Here is a 14,833-nt window from a genome sequence, read left to right as displayed (position 1 = left end):
CGCCCCCGTACCCCCGCGCCGCCTCCCCGAGCGAGGCGGCCGGGGGCCCTTCCTCCGCGCGCCTCCAGCCCCTCCCCGCGCCCCTCCCTCCTCCCGCCGCCGTCAGCCTGCGCCGCCGGCCCTTGGCCGCGTGATGCTGGTGGCGGTGGGCTTGTCCTTCCCTGCTCGTGGTCCTCCCCTGCTCGGGCGGTGATGGCCGGCGGCGGTGCGCCTCGGCCGGTGGCGGTCCGGCGTCCTGGTGTGAAGGCCGGCGGTGCTCGCCGTGGTGGTGCCGCCTCTTGGCGGCGGGGTGGTCCGGTGGTGCTGGCCGGCCGAGGGCGCGTCCCCGGCCCAGATCTGGGCCCGTAGGGCCCCTTCTGGGTCCTTGCGGGTCGGCTCCGGCGCGACCGCGACGCTCTCTGTATGGGGAGTCAGGGGAGCGGCTTGGACTGGGACAGCGACGCCGACGACGTTCCAGCTGCTGCACGGAGGCGGGAGTTGTCCGGATCTTTGAGGGCCCGGTCGGGCCTTTGGGGCCACGGGCCCGGTAGGCTCCTGCCATGGCGTCCGGTCGGCTACCGTCGTGGACGGTGGAGGTGGGGCCCTCCCGTATGCCGACGATGTTGTTGCCCTAGTCCCGGCTCCTCTTCTCTGTTGTGCAGACCATCTTCGCGGTGCCGTGGTGAGACAGCGTGAGAAGCTTCTTGTCCGTGTTGGCGCATGGTGGTGGGCGGTCTGGTGGCGAGCTCCGGAGTGCCTGAGGTAGAGGCTGGGATCGGGAGAAATCTCTGTTGGCTTGGCCGACACCGACGCGGTGGTGCCTGAGGGTGCCGCCGGACCTTCCTTGAGGGCGTCGGGGCTACCCTTCCTCTCTCCCCGTCGTCATCGTCGCATCCCTTCTTGGAGGTGTTGTTGGGTGCCGGCACTTCGGAGTCTCGGAGCTTGGTGGGCGATCTCCAGTGGGCGCAGCGGTCACGAGGTTTCGTCGTTTTTGTCGATCCGCCGTTATCGGCATTTGTTTCTTTTTTTTTCTCTTTCCTTTCTTTTGGGCGTGTTTGTGCTGCTTCCGCCCCAGCCCCTATCGTCGGTTGTATTGGTTGGTTGCTTTGTAATACAAAGCGGGGGAAACCCTTTTTCGTAATAGGTTTTCTTCTGCAGCTAGACAACTAGGATGATCAGGTTTTGTTTGTGAGTTCTTTAACTTTTGGCGGAGCCCGCATTTATTCACAAATGACACTTGGGTATCACTTGAGCATGCATGGACTATAGCTGAACCTGTCAGAGTTCATGTATTTTACAGAAGTTTTTTTTATCAATGTACAATCGCAGATGCTCAGAGTGTACGTGCATTAACCCATATGAACGCACTTGTATTTTACAAGATTTTTTTCCATAAAAGGGGCCACATGGCCCCATTTTCATTATGAAAATAGGAGTCTGGATACAACAAAACACACCACCACTCCACTTTTTCCATCAGACCCGATGCATCACCTCATCAACTGATAAGCAACCTACATCCTAGACATATAACCATGTCTATAGGATGCCAAACCACCCACTATCGGAGAGAGAGAGCAGACTTTTAAACACCTTTTTACAAATTGCACATCAGCCAAAATAATAAGCAAGTCTAAAACCAGAACATACTACAGAGCCACCCAATTTCAGGTAGACACAAAACTCAGTCTTTGAGCAGAAGGATTCCACCCATACGCTCTTCTGTAGACTTCATTTGCTACCCAGATAGCCTCTTGGAAACCTTCCTAAGCATTTTTTTTTGCACTCCTTTTCTCTGTAGAATCATTCATGAATCCAACAAAGAACACAGGGCAAATATTACATTGATAGGATTTGAAAGGAAAGCACGTTGATAGAAGGATCTGTTCCTTGTTTTTCAAATTGTCTATATCAAAGCAGCAACACCAGTAGAAACAACAACCCTATCATTTTCAGAATAGGATGGTATCCAGTTTTGACAAAGATCAAAGAAAGATAAAGGTAATTTCGGGTTACCTAGTGTACCACATATCACGTTCCATAAAAACCTAGCAAAAGAGCATGAAAAGAATAGATGATCAATGCTCTTAGAGACACCGCAAAACTCGCAAAAATTTGGTCCTTTCCACCCTCGTCTAGATAAGTTATCCTTTGCTAGGATCCTCCCTTTGATCACTAACCATATAAACGGTTTTACTTTTAAAGGTATTCTCAACCTCCAAAGAAGTTTAAAAGGAAAAGCAACAACTCTAGCTATAAGTTAATGATAAAGAGACTTAACCGAGAAGGATCCAGATTTAGTTAAAAGCCGTTTAACTTTATCAGGTTCCTCCGACAGAGTAACCTAACTACACATATTCAGTAATTCATTCCACATTGTAAGAGTTTCTCCATAAAGACATCTCCTAAATCTAATACAATCAAAATCCTGGTTAAAGACTTTAGCAACAGTAACATGTTGACAGAAGTTAAATTATACAAGCGGGAGAAAAGTTGACAAAGTGGCTTTTTCCCTAGCCATGTGTCCTCCCAAAATCTCGTCTTACAACCATCACCCACCACCCTTTGACAGCAGGAACAGAAGATATCCTTTATACTCAACAATCCATTCCAAAAATGGGAATTACCCAGAGATGCTTCACATTGAACCAAACTTTTCCTACTCAAATATTTGGCTCTAATCATTTATTGCCAATCCCCTTCCTCATTCTCTAATCTCCACAACCACTTACATAAGAGGCTGATGTTTTTAATCTCCAAATTAGTAATCCCCAGACCCCCTGGTCTCTAGGTTGGCAAACATCCACCCACTTGACTAAGTGATACTTTCTCACTCCATCCCTCTCTTGCCAAACCATACGAGCACGGACAAAGTCCATTCTCTTGCCTACACCTTTAGGTAGTTTAAAAAAGAAAGCAAATGGCGAGGAACATTACTCATACAAGTCTCAGCGAGGGTAATCCTATCCCCATTGGAAGCAAACCCCCTTGCCAGGTTGCTACCTTCTTCTCAATTTTCTCTTCAGCGGGTTTCCAATGCGCATTACACAACTTTTTAAAATGTAAATAAGACCTAAATAAGTAAAGGGGAAGTCCCCCACCACACAAGTGAAAATCTGAGCATATTCTTCTTGTTTCAACAAAGCGGCACCAAAGCAATGGATTTCACTTTTTAAGAAATCGATTTTCAAACCCGTCAAGTGCTCAAACACGCATATAATGACTTTAAGGTTTCTAACCCCTTCCGAGTCATCTTCAAAGCAGAAAATCATATCATCAGCATATTGTAAGACAGTAAGACCACCCTCGTACAATCTAGCCAGAACTCCTTTAATAAACCCTTGTTCTTGCGCCCTTTGAACCAGGGTAGCAAGAACATCAGTAGCAAGGTTAAACAACAGGGGCGGGGGGGAGAACGGGTTCCCCTGCCTCGATCCTTTCCTAGTAACAAAATAGGGGCCAATCAAGTCATTTAAGTAATACCTACTTTACCATTATGAATAACCGCTTTCGTCCAATGAATAAATTTATCAGGAAACCCTTTCATTTTCAGCGTACTAAGCATAAAGTCCCAATTAATTTTATCATAAGCTTTCTCGAAATCAACCTTAAAAATAACAGCAGTGCATTTAGACTTATGTAGTGAGTGAAGTGTCTCATGGAGAACATCGACATTATCTAAAATATAACGCCCTTTGATAAACATAGATTGTACCTTAGAAATCGTCTTGTGAGCAGTAGCCATAGCTCAATTGTTTAAGACTCTGGTAAAGATTTTAAATGGGACATTGAGCATGCATATAGGTCTATACCATTTGAATCCTATCCGCCCCTTGACCCTTAGCTAACAATGTAACTACACCATAGTTTAGTCTAGAAATATCAATCATATCATCATAGAAATCTTGAAAGAGACTCAGCAAATCATTGCAAATGAGGTGCCAAAAGGTTTTGAAGAATTCAATAGGCATACCATCGAGGCCAGCCGCTCTATTATGCCACATAGAAAAAACTGTTGTTTTTATCTCATCCAAAGTAAATTTACCAGCCAACTTACCTTTGTCCTCATCAGAAAGCATATCAGTTAGAGAAATGTTTAAGGAGACGGGAAGTAATTCAACAGGCCCAAAGAGGTTTTTATAAAAATCAGTCACAGGAGCTGCTCATCCCCTTGGATGATCCCCTCATTCTGGATGAATCTAAATTTTTTACTCCTACGCTTCCTACCGCTAGCTTTAATCATGAAGTATTTTGTGTTACCATCACCCTCCTTATTGTCTTTTTATTTAGACCTCTGGTACCACTTAATCTCCTCTTCCCTAAGGATCTTATTCAAATCATTCTGCAACTGATTTCTCAAAACATAGTCAACTTCTAAAACTCCAGAGAGCTCACATTTCTTATCCAAAAAGTCAAGCTTATTTGCAATCTCATCTCTCTCTCTCTCTCTCTCTCTCTCTCTCTCCTATACCTACCCTCTACATTAATGTTCCACCCTTTGAGGGTTCTTCTTAAATTTCGCATGAAATCCCGCCACCAATCAAGACTACCACCTCTATGTACAGTGGAACTCCAGACTTTATTAACAATAACAAGGAGCTCTGCTCTAGACAACCAGCATAGCTCAAATTTAAAAGGCTTGTGGTTAATAGTAGACTTAATCCATGTATGTAATAGAAGCGCTGCATGGTCAGAAGCCCCTCTCACCAAGGTTCTGACAGTAACTAAAGGAAATTGCTGCTCCCAAAGAGAGCTAACTAAAATTCTGTCCAAGAGAGCTAACTAAAATTCTATCCAAGAGAGCTAACTAAAATTCTGTCCAACAGTAGGAGTATTAGTACCTGGTGCCATCTCTAGATTTTTCTTCTTTGCCATCTCAGTAGCCTTGTCCATAGTCTGCCCCTCATCTTTATTCTTATGCCTATCACTCCTTCTCCTAGTAGCTTCATCAAGCGCCGCCTTGTCTTTTTCTTTCTGAACTCTGGATTTAGGCTCCCTCATTTTCTGCTTTTTGACTGCATCGGCACCACACATGTCTTGCAAGGTGTCGTGGACTTGTCACGACAGATGCCCTAGCATAAGGACTTAGGTGTGGATCCGTCGCAATGTAGTTAGCTTGAAGGGGTTAAAATGGGACAAGGGACACAAATAACCCAGGTTCGGCCCCTCACAACGAGGTAAAGGCCTACTCCCACTTTAGGTTGTATTGCTTGGGTTTCGATTACCAGGGAGCGAATACGCCTGACCTAGTTCTCGACTTGTTGTTTCTTGCCTTAACCCGCCGCCGGGTCACCCCTTTATATACACAGGCTGATGCCCGGCGGCTTATAGAGTCCCGGCCATGCACAACATGTCCGGCTCGGTAATAGAACTACACTTTCCTTAACATACAAGTTAAACATATGGCGGTTTATACCCGTGGGTCTCAAGGCTCCTCCGGGTCTTGGGCCTTCAGTAAGCTTGCTTCAGGAACCACCATCTTCATCGTCTTCTTGGGCCTTCTCGTTATGAACCGCCAATGGTATGACCCGGCCCCTCCTGGGCGGGTCATACCCAATAGTTATATCCCCAACATTAGGCCCCAAGTTGATGTGAACTTGTTCATATCAATCTTCAACACTTAGAAAAAAATCCTTCCTCATCTGTCCTTACAGGATCTTATAACCTGCCATGACTCATCTCTTAGAATAATGGTAACCCACCGTGACGTCATCTCACATTAATATTACACGAGGCCCAAATCTTAATATGTCGTCAGCTTTAATGAATCTCCAAAAATTGAGGCATCTTGCTGTCACATATCCATTTTTTAGCCTGCTTGATTCCCGCGCATGCCGCTTATCCTTCTGCCTTATAAATAGGGCCAGGGGTCCCTTTCTTTTTCCCCCTTGCCTCCTCGTCTTTGTCCACTTCCTCATAACGCCTATAGCACCCGAGCTCCGCCGCTGTCGACTGCTACGTCTTGAGCTTGCGTTGGTTTTCCTTGAAGAGGAAAGGGTGATGCAACAATAGTAGTATAAGTATTTCCCTCAGTTTTTGAGAACCAAGGTATCAATCCAGTAGGAGGCTCCTCAAAAGTCCCACGCACCTACACAAACAAACAAGAACTCGCAACCAACGCAATAAAGGGGTTGTCAATCCCTTCACGACCACTTGCGAAAGTGAGATCTGATAGAGATAATATGATAAGATAAATATATTTTTGGTATTTTATGATATAGATTGGAAAAGTAAAGATGAAAATAAAAGTAGATTGAAAGCTTATATGATAAAAGATAGACCCGGGGGCCATAGGTTTCACTAGTGGCTTCTCTCAAGATAGCATAAGTATTACGGTGGGTGAACAAATTACTGTCCAGCAATTGATAGAAAAGCGAATAATTATGATATTATCTAGGCATGATCATGTATATAGGCATCACGTCGGTGACAAGTAGACCGACTCCTGCCTGCATCTACTACTATTACTCCACACATCGACCACCATCCAACATGCATCTAGAGTATTAAGTTCATAAAAAACAGAGTAACGCATTAAGAAAGATGACATCATGTAGAGGGATAAACTCATGCAATATGATATAAACCCCATCTTTTTATCCTTGATGGCAACAATACAATACGTGCCTTGCTGCCCCTGCTGTCACTGGGAAAGGACACCACAAGATTGAGCCCAAAGCTAAGCACTTCTCCCATTGCAAGAAAGATCAATCTAGTAGGCCAAACCAAACTAATAATTTGAAGAGACATGCAAAGATAACTTAATCACACATAAAAGAATTCAGAGGAGATTCAAATATTTTTCATAGATAAACTTGATCATAAGCCCACAATTCATCGAATCTTGACAAACACACCGCAAAAAGAGTTACATCGAATAGATCTCCAAGAAGATCGAGGAGAACTTTGTGTTGAGATTCAAAGAGAGAGAAGAAGCCATCTACCTAATAACTATGGACCCGAAGGTCTGTGGTAAACTACTCACAACTCATTAGAGATGCCTTGGAGATGATGTAGAGGCCCTCCGTGGTCGATGACGGTGTCCTGGACTAGGGGGTACTCACCACGTCGTCTCCCAATCAGTTAGATTGGGCCGAGGACCCCCGTGGCTGTATACTCATGGGCCAGTTCGGACAGCTGCCGCATACAAGGAAGATTCCACAAGACTTGGTGATCAAGACAAGGACTCCTCCCCACCGGTGTATTCGGCTAGGACTCTTGTTATGCTAGGCCTCTGGTACATTATATAAACCGAGACTAGGCTAGTCGATAGATCATTATGACATTACTCATCATACCTCTAGGGTTTAGACCACAACATATGATCTTGGGGTAGATCAACTCTTGTAACCCCTATACTCATTAAAGTCAATCAAGCAGCATGTAGGGTATTATCTCATCAAGAGAGCCCGAAGCTGGGTAAAATCACGTGTTCATGTTACCATCGATCCTAAGACGCATAGCTTGGGACCCCCTACCCGAGATCCGCCGGTTTTGACACCGACAATGGTGCTTTCATTGAGAGTTCCGTTGTGTGATCGGCAAAAAGGGTCAATGGCTCGATTGCAGATCAATTGCGATGTCGGCTTCTTTGTCACCAGCTCGACTGGTCACCCTGGCTTGACCGAGGATTGTGCCCTACCTCCAATTGTCATGTTCGGATGAGGGCCTTCATCAACATCAACTCCGATCTCCATCAAGATCATGGAGGAATCATCCATGGAGCTCGGGGGCTGAATGTCAACATTGCCCTCGGGCGACCCTGCTGTTTTTCTGGACAATGAACTTGTATCCGCCGCCACCGTCTCCTCGAGTGTCGCTTAAACTATTGCTTCAGTGGAATTGTGCGGAATTGAGACTACAACAACACCGCAAAATTTCGTCAAGTTCCGATGGAGGAATCTCCGGCAATCTCCGATATATCGGAGCCGTGTTGAATCTGAACGAGAATCCGGACGAGTTTGGAGTGTGGTGTCCAGCATCTAGCTCAGACGTCCTTTGGAATATCCAACCGTTGATTGGCTGCGGAATTTTTGTATCTACCACCTGTCAAACATTCAGCTCGATCCGACCGTCCAAACTCCGGGAACCTTCCGATTAGTGCATCACTTTTCGGATCTGTTTTCTGCGCAAGGACGAATCCGACCCGAGTTCATCTTCTTTATGAACGGGATTTCGGACATCCTTTTTAAATGAAGTTTTTGTATGGGGTATTGTGTTTTATTCTCAAACACATCCCACTAATATTATAAGTATTTTTCCAATACAATCTTCACCGTCGCGCAGGTGTCAAACCAGCCCGACAACATCACTCCACGGCGGCTGACCTGCGCTAGACACGTCGTCGCTTTGTTGAGCCGAGCTCAACTTCTTCAGATCATCATCTCGGCCAGCCGAACAATAGTTCGGCATTGCGAAGGATAAATCATCACCAACATCGCCGCCCCACGGATTACACGGAGCGGGCACACCGGCATCGTCGCACGGTCACTTCATCAAGCCAGCATTGACCACGTCACAAGTTACGACCTGCATCAGCATGGCCGAGTCGTTGCTTCATCGAGCTGATGTCCATCACGCCGAACTGCTTCAACACCTCGGCTGACATGGCAGCTGCAACATCTCCTTATTGACCTACTCCGTCACCTCAGCTAGGCCGAGGGCTTCGCCATCTATTCATCAACTTACTTCGGAGACCTCGGCGTCACCAGCTGACCAGCTTCGTCACGTTAGCTGGACCACGGGCTTCGCCTCGGCAAGCCAACCTTTGCCACCATCGTCGTGCCTTCGCTTCATCACCCATCAGGCAATGGGTGTGCGGATCGAGTCCCAATTTTGGGAGTAACCTTTCTTAGGACTGCTAAAACAAATAAACCAGGTGCTATTAATCCTAGCAATTTTTGCTTGATTGGGTTTATTTTTCTCAAGGAATTATTATTCTGCTTTGTTCCATCATCTATACATAGGTCTATCAAATGGCGGTCGCATTAACAACGGTCATGTGGTGGTTCAGACAGTTTCTGTACATAGTTCGGCGAACGCCGTATCCGGAACTCGGGCCGGCCTGTAAATTCGGGCTTTATCACGCCTTTACCACATCACGCCGACGCCCTGCATCGACATTAACCTCGACGCTCAGGCCATATCTCCTTCATTTATTTACTTCACTTTTATTAAATAAGTCGAAGAATTTTTTTATATACATTATTATCTTTATTTGTCATTACTTTTGGTTTGCACTATTTTATCTGTGCAGCCAATCGACTCAGACTGAGCTGCAGTGTCGCCTCCGTCGACCGAATTGTGTTGTCGCCTTGGCGCGATGACCTGCTCCATTACCGCGGCTGGACTGGGGGCTTCATCTTCTAGGAGTGCCGAACTCTCTGCTCGGCCACCTTGGGACCAACCTGGGGGCTGGAACCTTGTCCACGTCAAGCTCGGACCGCGTCATCAATGCCGAACACATTAACTAGCTAAGTCACTTTCATGCTCAGAAACTTTCAGTTTTAAATTTTGTTCGGTGCGGCCAAGCATTATACTTTTTAGGCAAAAAGTTGTTTGCGAAAAAATTCCTAGTCATAACTTTGTTTGTGACACACAAATTCGAATACATCGTTTACTTGGGGGCTTCCTTTATGAAGCCTTTGCTCTTGCATATGATTATACTTGTACGGCTTCATTCCTTGTTCGTGTATTACGCCACAATATGCACCATATTGACTTAAGTAGTTCTGCAAGCTGGGTTGCCTGGCTCCTGTGCTTACCCCTACGTTCCCGATTGTTCGGCTAGGGAGTAAAGGGATCACCTCTGCGATTGTCACGACTGGTTCTTCCGAGCTCGGACCTCAGACTGGGTGAAGCCGAAAGCTAGCGCTCTTATTGTTTTCAATCATGGTCGGCACACAACGGAACTCATGAGTACAAAAAATCTATTGCACAAGTCTCATAGTAACAATGAGCAACCAAAGAAAGGTATTGGTGGAGGTACTATTTTCTTCGAAGATGCTTCTTACACTTCGTTAGTAATATAGCATAAGTTCCCTGAGTGTGCTTTGTCTATTACAGACTTATGGCTTGATTGCCTGGTTATCAGAAACACCATCGATACTCTCGACAGGTGGAGTACATAAAACTTTTCAGGCCTTAACCGAAGAGGGAGAAGCCGACGGTCGGTTAAGACGCGTTCAAAGTTCGGGTGAACACAGATGTGATATAAGTACTTCGGTGCATACAATCATCATACATAAAATTCTTTTACACAAGTCACTTGGGGGCTATTAAAATTTATATGAGTTGTTTTATAGTAACTGTTTCCTTCTTGGTCGTTGCAAAGGGTTGACCCGCATGAAGTCTTGAAATCGGATGCGTCATGTTAAAGCACGACAGAAGCACAATTTTTTTTCCAATTTTTGGATTGGCACCAAACACTTGATCTTGTTAGGACGTCTAGTTTTTACTAAAGTTTTTTGGTTTTTCAAAGCTTATGGCACTTCTAGACTATTAGTGTGTTTCCAGCACAAGTCTCGCGGTGCAACACCAGACACCTTTAGGGATTCGGCAAAAACATTCTCGGATATTGCTATATATGCATCGGTTTCAAATTGTGTCTTCGGTCAATAGTTGGGTTGCCCGTCTCCTGTGCTTGCCTCCTACGTTCCGCTTTGTTCAGCTAGGTGTGCAACGGGAGAACCACTGCGACTGTGCTTCCAGCTCGCACGATTAAGCACCTCAGTGGATAAAGCCAAAAACTGACTGTCACAATAAACGTAAACTGGTCAGCAATCCAATGACTATGATAAATGACGGGCCATTCATAACATTGGCCGAAGTGTTTACAGCTTGACCTCGGCTGTCGCCGAACACTAACCGGGGGCTCGTAGCTAGCCTCCCTAGTTTAACGCTCCTATGACTAAGTGCAAGTTATAAAGCCCGCATATCTGATTGCCTCGTTCCTGCTAACACAGCCGCCTTCGGGCACCGAGACGTCGGCTAATGGTTGTCTTGTTATTGCGGAAACACCCTGCGTAGTATCTACAAAGGGGTAGAAGCCGACGATGGGCTACTTTCAACTGATAAATGGTCGCAACGGAGTCAAAATAAACATATCATTGACATTTGTATTTCATATACAAGCGCCGCCTTCCGTAATCATCGTTATAAAGCCATAAATATGCATCAATTTGACTTAAGATTTTGGCCCAGCTGGGTTGCCTGGCTCCTGCGCTTACCCCTATGTTCCCAATTGTTCGGCTAGGTGGTAAAGGGAGCACCTCTGTGATTGTTACTACCGGGTCATCCGAGTAAGTACCTCAGACTGGTGAAGCCGAAAGCTAGCAATCTTAAATGATCACATTGGTCGGAAACGACGGAAGTGAAAATTTTGGTTCATTAATAACATAGAGTTTGGGAACTTTCCCCGAACTAAATCCTCAATATTTTCCTCCCACATTGATCGGAGGTGAGGTTTCATGATCATGATAAGCATGACGACCCAAATAATGGAACCGATAGCGGGACTATTTTCCTTGGAAGATGTTTCTTACATTACGTAATATAACATATCTCTATGTGTACCTTTGTTTATAAAACTGTATGGCCGGATTGCCTTGTTTTCCATAAATATTTGCCCTTATAACGGCTTCATAAAGTAGGAAAACACTCCTTAGCTACTGGCCGAAGAGGTGGAAGCCGATGGTCGGTCAAGAAAGTTTTGTAAAACACGGATCCGAGCATTAATGATGTAAAATACTTGGATACATAGAGTCATTACACATAATTTGTGATCATACTATGGATATCGATCCTTAATTCGGCCACCCGTGCCCGCATTAAGGCTCGGGGGCTACTGGGCTTCGGGCTTATTATTTACAAATATTAAAGGGGCACACCAATCCCCTAATTTGGTGTTGCCACCCGACCAGTGTCTCGGGGGCTACTGCATTGCCTATTCAATGCAGAAAATTCAAAGTGCTCAATGTTTGGCTTGACTGAACTATGCGCAAATGCGTCTTTGGACAACAATAGGTACCATATGGACGTTTTCGGCATCAAGCCGGTATATTAAGTCAACTTCTCAAGACCCTCTCTCAAGGGCCCGTTCGCCGATCACTATTATCTCTAATATATTACACTGCGTTTATATTCCTATGTATGCTGCCGAGCTAGGAGTTGATCCTCAGGCCAATTTCGCGCATCGACCTGAGTCTCAGGGGCTACTAGGATCAGCGGTTTCATGTTTTCCTTCAGGTGCATCTCGGGTTTTAGACCAACACATACACCTTGAGGGCTACTGGCTATATATCTCAGCAGAGAATAAATTGCACCAATCAAAAAATCAGCCTGCAGTCAGGGGTGGTGCACCATCTCGGAAGCAGTCCGACATAAAGCTCGGGTGCCAGTGGATGGCTCCATAGAGCGCATTTCCAGCATTAAGCATGGTTAAACTCCTTCAACTTTTTAGAACCAAGGTGATCTATGACACCTCGGATACAGTCCGGCGTTGGAGCTTGGATATAGTCCGGCGTTGGAGCTCGGATACAACCCGGCGTTGGTGCTCGGCTGCAAAAGCTACCTCGAATACAGTCTGGCGTTGGAGCTCAGACGCAAGAGGACACTGCCGCCCGAGAACAACTTCAAACCCGAGGTGTGGCGTAAAAATAACAGGGCATTGATAAAGGCCGATAACTTAAAGGGGATCCTCGGATACCCGACGTGTAAACTCTTCAGATTTACTTCAGAGATCCTCAAGATCAAAGATAAGAAGATTTGTTGAACCAGTTTTCAAGACCGAGGACCGAAGATGAAGAACAGTTAGGAAGAATCGAGGAGCGTCCCTGATACGTCTCCAACGTATCTATAATTTTTGACTGTTCCATGCTATTATATGATTTGTTTTGAATGATTATGGGCTTTATTATACACTTTTATATTATTTTTGGGACTAACCTACTAACCGGAGGCCCAGCCCATATTGTTGTTTTATTGCCTGTTTCAGTATTTCGAAGAAAAGGAATATCAAACGGAGTCCAAATGGAAGGAAACCTTCGGCAGCGTGATTTTTTGGAAGAATATCACCCAGGAGACTTGGAGTTCACGTCAGAAGAGTCTCGAGGAGGCCACGAGATAGGAGGGTGCCCCCCACTGGGTGTGCCCCCTGTCTCGTGGGCCCCTCGAGCACCCCCCGACCGACTTCTTTCGCCTATATAAGCCTACGTATGCTAAAACCATCGAATATCAAGATAGATCGGGAGTTCCGCCGCTGCAAGCTTCTGTAGCCACCATAAACCTCTCGGGAGCCCTTCCCGGCACCCTGCCGGAGGGGGAACCCTTCACCGGTGGCCATCTTCATCATCCCGGCTCTATCCATGACGAGGAGGGAGTAGTTCACCCTCGGGGCTGAGGGTATGTACCAGTAGCTATGTGTTTGATCTCTCTCTCTCTCTCTCTCTCATGTTGTCTCTATGGCACGATCTTGATGTATCCCGAGCTTTGCTATTGTAGTGGGATCTTATGATGTTTCTCCCCCTCTACTCTCTTGTGATGAATTGAGTTTTCCCTTTGAAGTTATCTTATCGGATTGAGTCTTTTATGAGAACACTTGATGTATGTCTTGCCGTGCTTATCTATGGTGACAATGGGATATCATGTGCCACTTGATGTATGTTTTGGTGACCAACTTGCGGGTTCCACCCATGAACCTATGCATAGGGGTTGGCACACGTTCTTGACTCTCCGGTAGAAACTTCGGGGCACTCTTTGAAGTACTATGTGTTGGTTGAATAGATGAATATGAGATTGTGTGATGCATATCGTATAATCATGACCACGGATACTTGAGGTGACAATAGAGTATCTAGGTGACATTAGGGTTTTGGTTGATTTGTGTCTTAAGGTGTTATCCTAGTACGAACTCTTGAATAGATTGATCCGAAAGAATAACTTTGAGGTGGTTTCGTACCCTACCATAATCTCTTCGTTTGTTCTTCGCTATTAGTTGCTTTGGAGTGACTCTTTGTTGCATGTTGAGGGATTGTTATATGATCTATCTATGTTATTATTGTTGAGAGAACTTGCACTAGTGAGAGTATGAACCTTAGGCCTTGTTTCCTACCATTGCAATACCGTTTACACTCACTTTTATCGCTTGCTACCTTGCTGTTTTTATAATTTCAGATTACATATACCTATATCTACCATCCATATTGCACTTGTATCACCATCTCTTCGCCGAACTAGTGCACCTATACAATTTGCCATTGTATTGGGTGTGTTGGTGACACAAGAGACTCATTGTTATTTGGTTGCAGGGTTGTTTGAGAGAGACCATCTTCATCCTACGCCTCCTACGGATTGATAAACCTTAGGTCATCCACTTGAGGGAAATTTGCTACTGTCCTACAAACCTGTGCACTTGCAGGCCCAACAACGTCTACAAGAAGAAGGTTGCGTAGTAGACATCATTCCCCAACTTGAAGACCGGTTCAGGGGGCTACTGACGGTGTCCTGGACTAGGGGGTACTCACCACGTCGTCTCCCAATCAGTTAGATTGGGCTGAGGATCCCCGTGGCCGTATACTCATGGGCCAGTTCGGACAACTGCCACATACAAGGAAGATCCCACAAGACTTGGTGATCAAGACAAGGACTCCTCCCCACCGGCGTATTCGGCTAGGACTCTTGTTATCCTAGGCCTCTGGTACATTATATAAACCGAGGCCAGGCTCGCCGATAGATCATTATGACATTACTCATCATACCTCTAGGGTTTAGACCACAACATATGATCTCGGGGTAGATCAACTCTTGTAACCCCTATACTCATTAAAGTCAATCAAGCAGCATGTAGGGTATTATC

This window comes from Triticum dicoccoides, chromosome 2B (genome assembly GCF_002162155.2).
Source record: "Triticum dicoccoides isolate Atlit2015 ecotype Zavitan chromosome 2B, WEW_v2.0, whole genome shotgun sequence".
NCBI classification, from domain to species: Eukaryota; Viridiplantae; Streptophyta; class Magnoliopsida; order Poales; family Poaceae; genus Triticum; species Triticum dicoccoides.
The sequence above is the reverse complement of the archived record's forward strand: the minus strand, read 5'-3'. Positions refer to the sequence as shown.